Genomic DNA, 14,607 nt, shown 5'->3' with positions numbered 1-14,607 from the left:
TCTTTATTGTTTGGCAATAAGTCCCATTATACCTAGTTGGCCCAACACCGGTATCCACTCATTCAGCTCATACTCACTTAGAAATCTATTTGAGAATATTTAACTGATCACTTTAATTTACCCAATATATATAAATAGCACAATATAATTATTAATATAATATGTAACCCACGATATAATTTCCTAACAATAAGGCCATACATGGAACGAAACACGATATCAACTTTCTTTAGTTTCATGTTGCTATATTCTGCATGTGAAGAAAAATACAAACAAATGAAACAAGGATGATACCGTAGCAGTGGGCGTCTCCATGTACCGCAAAATTTGTAGGGGGTCGATTCAGTTCGAATCGATAACAAATGGTTCTGAACCGGTTCATAACTGATTTACGTTCGTAAATTAAAATTAAAATTTACGTTCATAACAAAAAATTCATAATTTTGTTATGAACCGGTTCATAACAGAAGTTGCTGTCATTCGCAGCTTGATGATATATCAAATTGGGTCTATTATATAGACCAAGATTTACAATTGGTTACATCAGGAAATCAGCTAAACTTAAGGAACAGAAAGCATAAATCAAGCTAATCTATTTACATCAGGAAATCAGCTAAACTTAAGGAACAGAAAGCATAAATCAAGCTAATCTATTTACATCAGGAAATCAGCTAAAACTAAGGAACAGAAAGCATAAATCAAGCTAATCTATTTTAATATACAAGGTAACAAACCGTGATAGTTACAATCAGGATCCTAACAAATTAATGTTACTCTAATACTCCCCCTCAAGGTGGAGCATGGAGGGAGGAGATGCCCAACTTGGAAGTCAAAAAATCGAATTGTTTGGATCCAAGTGCTTTGGTCATAATATCTGCGGGTTGAGAACTAGTGGGGATATGTTGAGTAGAAATAGTCTTGCTGAGAAGATAGTCCCGAACAAAATGGCAATCTAACTCGATATGCTTGGTACGCTCATGGAACACTGGATTAGAAGCAATATGAATAGCAGACTGACTGTCACAAAACAGTTGCATAGGGGCTGCATGAGGAATATCAAGAGAGCTGAGAAAAGACTTTAACCAAATAAGCTCAGAAGTCGCAGCTGCCATGGCACGGTATTCAGCTTCAGCAGAGGAGCGGGATATTGTGTTTTGCTTCTTGGTTTTCCAAGAAATAGGAGAATGTCCAAGAGTAACAAAATAACCAGTGACTGATTTTCGAGTCAAGGGACAACTAGCCCAATCCGAATCACAATAGGCACGAAGAAGAAGATCACTGTCAGATCGAAGAAGGAGTCCTTGGCCAGGATTGGACTTAATGTACCGAAGAACACGAATAGCCGCATCGTAATGTATCTGCATAGGATGCTGCAAAAACTGAGAAAGTGTGTGAACTGCATAACTAAGTTCTGGTCGTGTAATCGTGAGATATACAAGACGGCCAACAATACGTCTATAACGTTTAGGATCATCAAACGGAGGTCCTTCAGCAAGAGCAAGCTTGTGATTGGGATCCATAGGATAAGCAACCGGTTTACAACTTTGAAGTCCACATTCCTTAAGAATATCCAAAGCAAATTTGCGTTGAGTAAGAAACAAACCGGTCTTGCTTCGAGCAAATTCAATGCCAAGAAAATACTTGAGGGGACCAAGATCTTTGATTTTAAACCAGGTTTGTAAATGAGCTTTGACACGGTCACAGAGAGAAGGATCACTACCTGCCAACAAAATATCATCTACATAGACAAGTATAGCAACATAATGGGAACCAGTCGAGTAAGTGAACAACGTATAATCAGCACGAGACTGAACAAAGCCGAAACTGAGGAGAGAACTACGAAGCTTAGCAAACCAATTTCGTGGGGATTGCTTGAGACCATAAAGTGAACGTTGAAGCTTACAGGCGTGACCAGACTTGGTTTGGGAGAAACCGGGAGGAAAACGCATAAAGACTTCTTCATCCAAATCGCCATGGAGAAAGGCATTTTGAACATCCAGCTGAAAAATGCTCCATTTTCGAGCTACAGCTACAGATAAAAATGTACGCACACTTGTCATTTTAGCCACCGGTGCAAAAGTCTCAGTGTAATCTTCTCCTTCGATCTGATTGTTCCCAGCAATAACCAGACGCGCTTTATAGCGTTCAATGGTTCCATCAGAATTGTACTTGATGCGGTACACCCACTTACATGGAATAGCTTTCTTACCAGAAGGGAGAGGTTGAATTTGCCAAGTATGATTGGCTTCCAATGCATCAATTTCGGCTTGCATGGCTTTCTGCCAATGAGGATATTGCATAGCCTCTTTAAATGATTTGGGTTCCAGGTTACTATCCACGGCGGCAAGAAAAATCTGATGGTGCGAAGAAAATAATGCATTAGAAACATAATGATCAATGGAATATTGAATACCTGAGTCGATTGGAGAAGTGGAGAGACGAGGAAAGGGTGTAGTCATTGTGTTGCATACATAATCCTTTAAATGAGATGGGGGACGTCTGGCACGCTGTTCACGAATATCTGCCACAGATGCAGTGTTGGGTTCTGTCAACGGAACCGGTGAACCAGGGACATCCGTGGATGAAGTAATAGAACCCGGAACTGGGGAGGACGAACTCCCCCTGTCATCAAGCTCCGCTGTGGGAGTATCAATAGCAGTAATAGGTGCCACATCATAATCGGTGAAGACAGCTTGTGGTGACGGTACATGGACAGAAGGTGCAGATGAAGTTGCAGCCAATGGAAAAATAGTTTCATGAAATAAAACATCACGAGAAACAAATATTTCATGAGTGGAGATATCCATGACCTTCCATCCTTTTTTGTTGAAAGGGTAGCCAACAAACACACACTTACGGGAGCGAGGAGCGAACTTGTCATGTGGTTTGGGTAAAACAGTAGTGTAACATAAACTCCCAAAGACCCGTAAGTGATCATACTTTGGTGGAGTGCCATGCAAAACTTCATAGGGACACTGACCACCAAGGAGTGGAGTCGGTGTCCTGTTGATGAGGTGAGCAGCGGTCAAGATGCATTCTCCCCAAAGAGATATAGGTAAGTGACCATCAAAACGCAAAGCACGAGCCACGTTGAGGATGTGACGATGACGACGTTCAACGCGTCCATTTTGCTATGGGGTGTAAGTGCATGATAATTGATGATGAATACCGTAGGATGAGAGAGCCTCTTGGACTACAGATGACAAAAATTCAGTCCCATTATCACTCTGAATTCGCTTAACAGATGCATCATATTGGGTGCGAACCAAGTGGAGAAACCGAAGTAAACATGTGGAAGTTTCAGTTTTATTGCGCATCAAAAAAATCCAAACATGTCTACTAAAATCATCGACTACAGTTAAAAAATAGCGGGCACCAGTTGTAGATGCCATATGATATGGCCCCCATATATCACAGTGAAGTAAATCAAAAGGATGTAAACAACGTTTATTATTAATAGGAAAAGGACTTCGTGGTTGTTTGGCTTTACAACAAACGTCACAAGGAGCCAAATTGTTTGCATTGGAAATAAAAGGTAACAAAGATAAATAACGGGAAGATGGATGTCCTAGACGACGATGCCATAGTGCTGCAGAATCTGACGTACTGGCAACATGAGCAGAAGCTGATGATGCACACAATATATACACCCCTTCTCGTTCAACACCCGTTCCAATCGTCCTCTTCTGCTTTAGGTCCTGTATCAAACAAACAGAATTAACAAACAATGCCAAGCAAGACTGGCGCAGAAGCTGAGATACAGAAATCAAATTACAAGCCAACGAAGGGACATAAAGAACATTGGAGAGATGAAGAGAAGAGCCCAAAGTAATGCTGCCACATTGCGTAGCAATATCATGAACTCCATTCGGCAGTCCCACAGAACAAGGAGAAATAGAATGCACATTGGATAGATAGGAGAGTGTGCCCGTCATGTGTTGGGATGCACCACTGTCGATGATCCAAGATGGGTGTAAAATCTTACCCGTAAGTTTATCAACTGGAGGGGCAGAAGAGACAGCCAAGGACATGAGATGTTGTAGAACTTCTGGTGTAAAATCTGCCATGGAGATGGATGCTGATGACGGCTCAGAAGGAACCGAAGGCAGAGAAGTATGAGCAGCCCAATTTTCATAATTGGATTGTCCACGGAGGATGACCGTGGTGAGAACAGCACCAGGATTGTCGGATGGGTGCAGGTAAAAGGGTGACTTAGAATCAGAAACCTTGAAGGTTTTAGGTGCGGAAGTCATGATGAAAAAAAAAAAAAAAAAAAAAATGAAGGCTTGTTGATCGTCAAGCTCTTGATACCATAACAGAAGTTGCTGTCATTCGCAGCTTGATGATATATCAAATTGGGTCTATTATATAGACCAAGATTTACAATTGGTTACATCAGGAAATCAGCTAAACTTAAGGAACAGAAAGCATAAATCAAGCTAATCTATTTACATCAGGAAATCAGCTAAACTTAAGGAACAGAAAGCATAAATCAAGCTAATCTATTTACATCAGGAAATCAGCTAAAACTAAGGAACAGAAAGCATAAATCAAGCTAATCTATTTTAATATACAAGGTAACAAACCGTGATAGTTACAATCAGGATCCTAACAAATTAATGCTACTCTAATAGTTCATAACAAAAAAATTAAAATTGATTCACGTTCGTGAACTGATTTAAAAAATTAGTTTTTTTTGGTTCAATTCAGTGTGATTCTCAATTCACTTCAGGTTCTTTGAATACTTTGCACATCCCTGCTTATTGAGAAATAATTGTAGTTAGACTCCAAACTTCTTCTTTTTTTTGGTAAAGACTCCAAACTTCTTAAATCAACGGTTGGACGTATAGAATGGGGCCAATTATAACTGTATCACAATCTCTTACTAACTTGAGCACGAAAATCTTTGTAGGCATGCATCACCTCTGACATTAATAATATATGGAAAAGCAAACTTCCAATCACCCTACGAGAGATGAGAACAAAGAATCATTATAATTAGTCTAGATAGAACAAATATCCTCCTTTTTTTTAAAACAAATATCCTCCTTTTTTTTAAAACAAATATCCTCCTATTTTTCCATTCCCCTTACACTCCTCACCTTCATTACATAAAAACAATTTTAATTATTTTATTTAGTTAATTTTTATTAAATTAATGTATTCACTTGCATATTTTTTATGGGGACAATTTTTTTTTTTTCTAGTGAAACTTCATCCGAAATGTAAAAAGTTGACAAAATTCTGTCTGAAACCAAACAAATTTGATCATTGGAAATTGAATTTTTTATTCCGTCGTAAATAATATAAAATAACATATTAATAGAATATTATCAAATGAAATACTATGATTATTAAGAAAATAATGAAGTAACGTACAAAAAAAAATAAAAAAATAGTAAGCACCATAACGTACATCTGATTTTGGTTGCGAGGAGATTGGCTATTTCATTTTCTTTAATATTTTTTAATCTTTGCTATCACTTGAAAAGATCATTTGTTTGATTTTTTTTCTCTAATCTTCCAAGTTACATTAATAATTTTTTTTAATAAAAGCTGATATGAGTTATAAATATTAATTTCTAATCAACAACAAAGATCTTGGACAAAATTAACTCCAAAGGGGCATTTGATACGCGGGATTCTTTAAGAATCTCGGGAAACTGAATTTTTTTAAATTTTAAATTTACGAATATTATCTCAAACTGAATGTAAAAATCATATTTTTAAAAATTGAAATTCTCGGCTAAAATTTTTTTTTCCTATACCAAATGCCCCCTAATGTATCATGAATGAAGGGAATATGATGAATCACTCAATTGAAGGTTCAAGAAACAACGAACTTTTATTCGAAGCATCAATCATGCAGTTTAAATTGAATTTGCGTGGGGTGTCATAATTTTTTTTTGAGTAAATACTATTTTCGGTCTTTAGCAAATTTTACGATACCCGCTTTAATTCTTAGCAAATAAAAAGGATATTCGTGGTCCCTAAGAAATTTAAAATGGACCTATTTTAGTTATTTTGAGGGACTAATATGGGTGTTTTTAAAATTTGTGAGGGACCACGATTTCAACTAAATAAATTTATTTTGAATTTCTTAGGATCACGCTTAAGATCACGAATAGTCTTTTTATGTGTTAAATACTAAAACGGGCATTGTGAAATTTGATGAGGATAAAAAAAAAAAGGTATTTCCTTTTATGCTGGTCGTTCCAATGCTCGATTAATTCAAGGCAACAAAACTCTCTTTGTCAAGCTTTCCAACACACATACAAGCTTGAAAACGACGTCGTAACATCTCTCCCTCTCTCTGCGCTTTCGCGCTCGCGCGAATTTCCCAATTCAACTGCACCAAAACACTGACAATGGCTACGCTGAGTACGATCAAAGCAAAACCGAATCTCATGGACGCGATGAAAGAGAATCTGTAGAAGGCCTTCGACGATCTCCTATCTCACTCTTCTTTCCTCCTTCTCTCTCTCTCTCTCTCATGGCTCGACCTCGATTCCCACTTCACCTGTCTCCATCACTCCCTGAAACAATCCCAATCCAAAACCCTAACCCCAAAGGTTCGAACATTTCGGCGAATCCTAACAGCCCACCATCGAACTGGCACGACGGTTCAGCCGGTGTGTTCCCGAAAAACTACGTCGTTCCGGGTTCGGTTATGCCTAGGTACGAATTGAGCGTCCTGTGCGAGAAGATGGATGGCGTAGGGTTGAGGAATTACATTCATCACCGCTTCAAGCAAAGGGTTAGGCTTGAGGCTGAGCTTCCCGGTGCGCTTCGGTGTGCGCCGGCCCCAGCCGAGATGGTTCTAGAATCGTTGAAGGGGTTTCATGATAATGACGATGATTTGAAGGATTCGGAGTTCCGGAAGGTGAGGAAGTGTTGCATTATCTTGGTGAAGCAGTTTAGGGTTGCTGCTCTCAGTGCGAGGGTTAAGACCAGAGAGAAAGCATTGAAGCTGGCTGTGGAGTGGAAAGGGAGGTTGATGGTTGATAAATGTAATAAGCTTGTGGCATTGGGGTTTCTCTATTTTTTTGCTGCCTTTTGTAAGGCCCGACGGCTTCAAGAATCAATGACTATCCCCACATACTAACACGAGACTTTTCAGTGTGCTTTTTTCTCACTCGCACACTTCTCGGGAAAACTTCCCAGGAGGTCACTCATCCCAGAATTGCTCCAAGTCAAGCATCTTGTTAGTATAGGTAGTACCAATTAATTCTTATAAGCTATCCCAAACTGTGCAGTCTCATACCTGCACAGTCTTTGGAATCCCTATCTTTCGGGTGTCGATTCGATTTATTCGTTCATGTAACCCCCGCTGGAAGCTTGTCAGGAGCTGCTCCTTGTCCATGCCCTTTCGCCCCGGCGATCACTCCCGCCCTCGTCAGCGCTCGGGATGTTACATGCCCACCAGCTTCCGCCTGGTTCGTCCTCGAACCACACCGTACTGGAAGAGAGGCCCGGCTCTGATACCATTTGAAACGCCTGACAGCTTCAAGAATCAATGACTATCCCCACATACTAAGACGAGACTTTTTAGTGTGCTTTTTTCTCACTCGCACACTTCCCGCGAAAACTTCCCAGGAGGTCACCCATACCAGAATTGCTCAAAGTCAAGCACGCTTAACTGTGGAGTTCTTCCGATCCGGGCTACCGAAAAGCAGATGCATCTTGTTAGTATAGGTAGTACCAATTAATTCTTATAAGCTATCCCAAACTGTGCAGTCTCATACCTGCACAGTCTTTGGAATCCCTATCTTTCGGGTGTCGATTCGATTCATTCGTTCATTTAACCCCCGCTGGAAGTTGTCAGGAGCCGCTCCTTGTCCATGCCCTTTCGCACCGGCGATCACTCCCCGACCTCGTCAGCGCTCGGGATGTTACATGCCCACCAGCTTCCGCCTGGTTCGTCCTCGAACCACACCGTACTGGAAGAGAGGCCCGACTCTGATACCATTTGAAACGTCTGACAGCTTCAAGAATCAATGACTATCCCCACATACTAAGACGAGACTTTTCAGTGTGCTTTTTTCTCACTCGCACACTTCCCGGGAAAACTTTCCAGGAGGTCACCCATCCCAGAATTGCTCCAAGTCAAGCACGCTTAACTGTGGAGTTCTTCCGATCCGGGCTACCGAAAAGCAGATGCATCTTGTTAGTATAGGTAGTACCAATTAATTCTTATAAGCTATCCCAAACTGTGCAGTCTCATACCTGCACAGTCTTTGGAATCCCTATCTTTCGGGTGTCGATTCGATTCATTCGTTCATGTAACCCCCGCTGGAAGCCTGTCAGGAGCCGCTCCTTGTCCATGCCCTTTCGCACCGGCGATCACTCCCCGACCTCGTCAGCGCTCGGGATGTTACACCTTTGTTTTGGTTTCTAAATTCAGCAATGATGAGCTTGTTGATATTTTGGTCATAACCGCTGATAACCATTAGTGGCTAGAGCTGTGCCGGGTTTTTGGTTTGTTGGATAGAGTTCCTGGTAAGGCCATTGACTTCTTTTAAGAGCTGATGTTGCTTGACACTAATGTGTGTTTGTATTATTAATGTGTTCTTGGATTTAGTATTTTAGAATAATTAGGCTAAGGGTATACTTTGAAAGGTAAAATATTCTTGCACACGAGTTTTATGCATATACTCTCATGTATGGGTATTGATGAATGAGAGTTGTGTCAATTGCTTTCTATGTGCAACTAACATAACTCAATATGAAATGGGGTTCTCAAGAGATAAGGTTAACCATGTTTTTGTCAGCAAAGTGAAGTTTGTGAAGGGTCCTTATCTGGGAAGAGCTAGTAAAATCCCAGTTGCTGAAGTTCAGTCTAGTTATTTGCACTTACAAAATTACTCTCATACTCACATATGCTGAGTTGGAGAAATTTTGTTGGCTTGCTGTCTAAGTTACTTGTTATTTTGCTAACAAAATTTCTCTACTTCAACACGTGTTAGGTATGTGAAAGATTATGTGTAACCAGCATTTCTCTTTGACGTTTGGACATTAAGATATTAATTTGCGAGAAATATGGTATGTGTAGTGTACCTCCTCCCCCTTATGAGGATATTAGCATCCTCCAGGTTTTTAAACATCCTAAAAAGATCATTCTTTTAGTTGAAAACAACACATTGATGGATAAAAAAGTAGTTTTGTGTAAGGATAAATTTTTTTTTTGAATAATTGTGTCAGCCATTGATATATGCACCTTCTCAATCCCCCTCCCTACTAATTATACAGCATGTTTCTTCTGAAATTCACTTTTTACCATGTCTTTCCCTATAAACATTCTTCTACTAAATCATGTTTTGTCTTTAGTAATCTCTTGAATGTAATCTTTAAGTGTGTATGACTATAACAGATCATAGCGTACTACTACTGACTTTTTCAATCATTTAATGCATTCCCTTTTCACTAAAAGCTCCAAGAAACAGAGCACCAGTTAGTATTTTTTTTAATAATTGAGGCATCCATCACGATTTTGTGGATGAACTAGACCCTTTTATCCTATTGGCATAAACTTAGCTAGTAGCTACCAATACAACCTTTTCCGTCCATTAAGTACCACTAATAAAACAGTTGATCATTGGAAGTTGGAATCTTACACTGCAGAGTTTCGTTGTTAAGCAAGGTTCAATAAAGCTTAATCAAAACTGTTGTTTAATAAAATGTACAAAGAACCAGAAGAGAGTGAGAATGCTCAATTAAGCATAATTGGAGGGATAACTAAGTTTTTCTACTATTTGTCTCTTAATGTAAAATTACTTTCTTTTAGCTTTAATAAAATTTGTTTGTTTCCAAATTGAGTGGGTTTGTGTCCACTTAAAAACGTAGAGGGTGCTAGCCTACATCCAAATGGTGAGGAGGCTAGCGCACACGCATGCACGAAGAGGTACTATTGGTGCAGATAATAAGAAAAAGAATTAATTTTGTTGAATTTATGGTGACGTCGTTTTTATGTTTCTCCAATAGTACACAGACACATACTTGCATGCATATATGCATAATTCACAGTGCTTTCCTCTCAAGTAGTTTTATTGGTAACACAATGCTTGTTTGTCGTTTGCAGATATTATTCAGAAACTTATTGTTAGGGGTAAACATATTCTGGCTGTCAAGTATGTTTTTGAGCTTAATCTTGCTGATAAGTTTCCACCAGTTCCTGTTTTGAAAGATTATGTGGATGAATCTAAGAAACTTAGTGAAAGACTTTCCCAGGAAGGAAAGCCATTGGTAAGTGTGTCACCTTGATTGATATCCTAATGTATGGTGCCACTGTCTATATTTATTGAGGTATTTTTGCAGGCCGAGATTAGAGCTAGAGAAATTCATGCACTGAAATCAGTTATTAAGTTTATTGAAAATCATAAGCTTGAATCTGAATATCCACGAGTTAGCCTTAAGCAGCGTATTAAGCAATTGAATCGTCCGAAGGTAAATGTCAAACACACTGCAAATCCTACTCTGCGTCAACATCAACAACAGCAGCAAAAACGAAGTATTCACGAGCAGAAGCAGCAACAATGTGGGATCAAGCGTCCTCGAACATCCGCCCCAGTTGATCCTGCTGCTGTCCCCAAGAATGTCAATAATAGCAATTCAACAATACACCAGTACCAACAACCTTTTGTCCATCCATCAGGTTTGTTTCCAGACCATCCAAATCCATACACGAGCTCATCAGCCATGCCATTTGGCATGTTGGCCTCTACCCCAACCATCTCTCCTTTTACAGGTCCTTCAGCTGGGCCTTATGGTCTTGCTGGTCTCCCAATGGGTCCTAGTGGCAACCGCCGTATAGGTGCTTCTTATCTAAACTCATGGGAGCCACATGTGCCATTTGGTTATTATGATAGAGCCTCTAGTTATGATGATATTAGTCTGTCTCATTATTACCAAGCATCTTATTATCCTCGATAGATCAATAAATCGCTTCTCTTGTCAGTACTGAACTCTTGGGTTGGTTATTCTAGTTTCTTCCTGACAATGTACCTTGGCTGTTTGGTTTATGAAAGCATAGTTTGCTACTTTGCTTCATTGTCAACATGATTGTAGGATAGTAGCTAGATTCAGTAATTAATAATTGTGAGGGAACGTATAGTTTCACAATTTTAATTACTTGAATTATTTTTTATTTTTTATCTGTAAAGTTACGTTAATCGTGGTCTTTAGTCTTCTATCTTCCCCCTCCCCAACCCCAGCCATTGTTGTTTTTGGTAAGCAATGGGAGTTGGACATCATTTGGATTAGAATTTTGACATAATTGTAGTTTCCATGTAGAATGACGACGTGTTACCAAGTCTACCATTTTTCATGTCAGCATTAAAAAATAGCAATCTGATGCTATAAAGATCACGTTATGTGCAAGGTTCAGGGAAGCGTCAGACCCATTGTGTGGGTCTATAGGAGGCAGCCTCACCTTGCATTTACAAGAGACTAACTACATGATCTGAACATGTGACTTTCAGGTCACATTGTGACAACACCAATTATTGTGCCAAGGCTCCTCTTCAAAGGGAAACTTAGTGTTGTTTTTTTATTTTGACATTTTCAACAACAGCAACCAAATCTTATTCCACTAGATGGGTTGATTACATGGATCAATCATCATTTGGCTCTATCAAATTTTCAACAAAACCACATAGGACTAAGTCTTTTTTAATGTTTTCTCCTAACATGCTCTTAGGTATTCTTTTACTTATTTTAATTGATTATCTATTTGTTCTATGTCATAAAAGATTCTTCAAGTTTTACTTCCTAATACAACCCTCATCTTTTATATAGACTTGGCATCAACTATGTAAAGTTTAATAAAACGTAGGCAATTTTTTTTCTTGTGTCAGTCCAAATAATTGAAGGAGGATCATCATATTTACAGGCTATTATGGTTAACCCTGTCACAAGTATAATAAATTGGATGGAAGTACTATGTCTTCACCCGACAGATTCTCTGCATTATAACTCTTGACTAGCCTTTATATATAAAGCTAAATCTCACTCTTTTGATGTCAAAGATTTTAATCCAAAAACATTGTCCATTCTTGAAGCTTTAACATTTGGCTTTAGAGAATATGAATTGATTGTTCTCATCCCTTTGCATAATGTGCGATCCGTATGGGATGGCAAAGGCCAGATTTATTTTATGGGTTATATTTCTCTCATTTCACATGGAAGAAGCCAAGTTCCTACACACACAAAGGAGAGGTGGGTCCCACTTTGTTTTTTTTTTCTCCTATTACTTGTGGGTCTCGTTTGTGATATTGTCTCTGCTACCTGAGATAATTCTTCTTATGTAACATGAGAAAATGATTTCCCTTATTTTATTGTACTTTTTCCTTTTAATTATGGCTTTAATATTTCTATGGTGAATGTAGATAAGTTATCTACATTTACTCCCAAAACGATGTCGTTTTGGGTTGAAAAATTAAAAAATTAGAATGGGAAAAACTATTATAACCCTGAAATAGATTATAATTACAAAAATATCTTGATTTCTGTCCCAAAACGACGTTGTTTTAGGTTCAATGTAGATAACTTATCTACATTGACTGCAGAAAAAACGAACCCTTTAATTATACCTTTCTTTTTTCTTTTTCATTATCAGTCATATTTGTTAGAATACTCTTACTGAAGTGTAGTTTCTCCTCTCTGCTTTCTTTTTTTTCATCTGTTTTGGCCATTTGATATTGTCTTGTATAAAATTCAAAGTCAATCTGTTGGATGTAATTTTGGGTTTGGACATGGTCCCTCTAAAGAAAAAAAGATTCATTGTCTTTGAATCCTTCATTAAATACAAATGCATCTGTATTCTTTATCATTGAACTAATTCAGAGATTTTGATGGTGATGAGTGCTTGTTATGGATTATGGTTTGTACTGTACTCTGATAATCATCTGTATTATGTCTCATGCTCATGGTCTATTAACCAATCGAATTGCTGGCATCAAACATAATTTTTACTGGTTGCTTCTGTGTGACTAGATGAACTAATTCAAATTGAGACACTTAAAGCTTTTGTAAATGTAGGTGAATTGATGTTATATCATATATGTCATCAACACTGGGGGTATTTGTTTGGATAACGTTATGTATGCTGGCTTTTTTTGGGGTTAAGTGTATTATATATGATTTTGTCTATAATAGTTGAGGTCTCATTTTTGTGGAAAGCTGCCCAAATTGGGACTTGTGTGGGTTCCTATCGGTCATAAATTGCTAAACCATGGGCTGGCACCTTGATTTTGAATCAAAGTGTAGAAAAAATAAACTCTTCGCTCTCTATATCAGCATAGGTTTTGTATCATTTAAGCAGATAAAGCCTGGTAAAAGATGAGAAATGTCAATGATAGAAAATACAGAAATTTTCCCTATTGAGGTTGGTAAGAATGATTAGGATAACTTGAGAGAGTGAATGTTTGGTACTTATTTCCTACATGATCTCTACTAGTGCGGTGTTCTTATCAATTTCAGCACAACTTGATTGTATTGGTCCTATGGTGAAGCTAAGACCATTGTGTGGAGTTTCTGTATTCATTTTTCTATGCAGCAAGTTAAGTCTCGTTATCTCTAGCTAGAGGAAGTTACTGTTAGCTGTATTAAATATATTGCTTTCGAGTTTTAACTTACTTCTCAATTGTTTTACACTAATATTAAATAGTGTTGAGATTTTAAGAAAGTTAATGTATCAGATAAATTTGGAACTGTTCTACCTATGAAGTGATCTTTTACCTATGAAAAGATGTGTCTGTATTACTACTTGCTGTTGTATGGATTGTGCATCTCACCTTTGCGAAACACTGATAACATTATTGTCTTGATGGTTCAGTAATGTAACATGTAAGGGACCTCGTTTCTTATATGTATGAAAATGCTTACTCGACTGATTGTTGAGACGTATTCTCAGTGTGTTGCACTTAAATGGGTCGTACATGACTAGCTAGCTTTCGTGGTTTTTGCTAGTGAGCGTTGAGAATTTCTTTCAGAAGAAGAAAATAGACGATTCATCTTAAAAAATGTGTCGAACTTAAATGGCTTACTACATTACCTTTTAATAATTGGGGTGAGACTATGAGTTATTTTACGACATTTTAAAATCACTAGGATTTAATTGGTTAAAGGAGAGTTATGCCGTCTTTTTGTTCTTTCCCACTCAAATCTGGATTAGTTTTACCGAAAAAGAGAGAGAAAGATTACAGGATTTAAATGTGACATAATTAGACATTTTCCAGTTGTAATTTTCTTTTACAAGATTGAAGAAGTGCCAGAAGGATTTAAAGAAATGATTGTGCTAATAAGAAATTAGTAATTAATATTTCACTTTTGCATAATAAAGTAGCCTTTATTTTTTAGATTTTTTTTTTAAATCATGTAATTTTAATCTTATTTAGTATATTCTTTTAAATTTTTTAAGAAAAAATAATTTCATTAATATGAAAATCTTTTAACGTTAACTTTTTTTTTATTTTTGTTCTTTACATTCTCAACGTAATTGTTTTTTTAAATTTACATTAGTTTTTCTCCTTAAACTTTAATTACTTAAACTGAATATTTTTTAAGTTTCTTTGACATTATTATTATTATTTAAATATAAGCTGTTCAATT

The 14,607-nt window shown here is 37.7% G+C and overlaps 1 pseudogene; it reads left to right on the top strand.

Moving 5' to 3' along the window:
* The first annotated feature begins 6,278 nt into the window (after positions 1 to 6,278).
* On the top strand, positions 6,279 to 11,099 carry LOC133317516 (FRIGIDA-like protein 1; annotated as a pseudogene).
* The last annotated feature ends 3,508 nt before the right edge of the window (positions 11,100 to 14,607 follow it).

Source organism: Gastrolobium bilobum, unplaced genomic scaffold (genome assembly GCF_033153095.1).
Source record: "Gastrolobium bilobum isolate Gb01-03AN ecotype WA unplaced genomic scaffold, APGP_CSIRO_Gbil_v1 utg3193, whole genome shotgun sequence".
Taxonomy (NCBI): Eukaryota; Viridiplantae; Streptophyta; class Magnoliopsida; order Fabales; family Fabaceae; genus Gastrolobium; species Gastrolobium bilobum.
The sequence above is the reverse complement of the archived record's forward strand: the minus strand, read 5'-3'. Positions and strand labels throughout refer to the sequence as shown.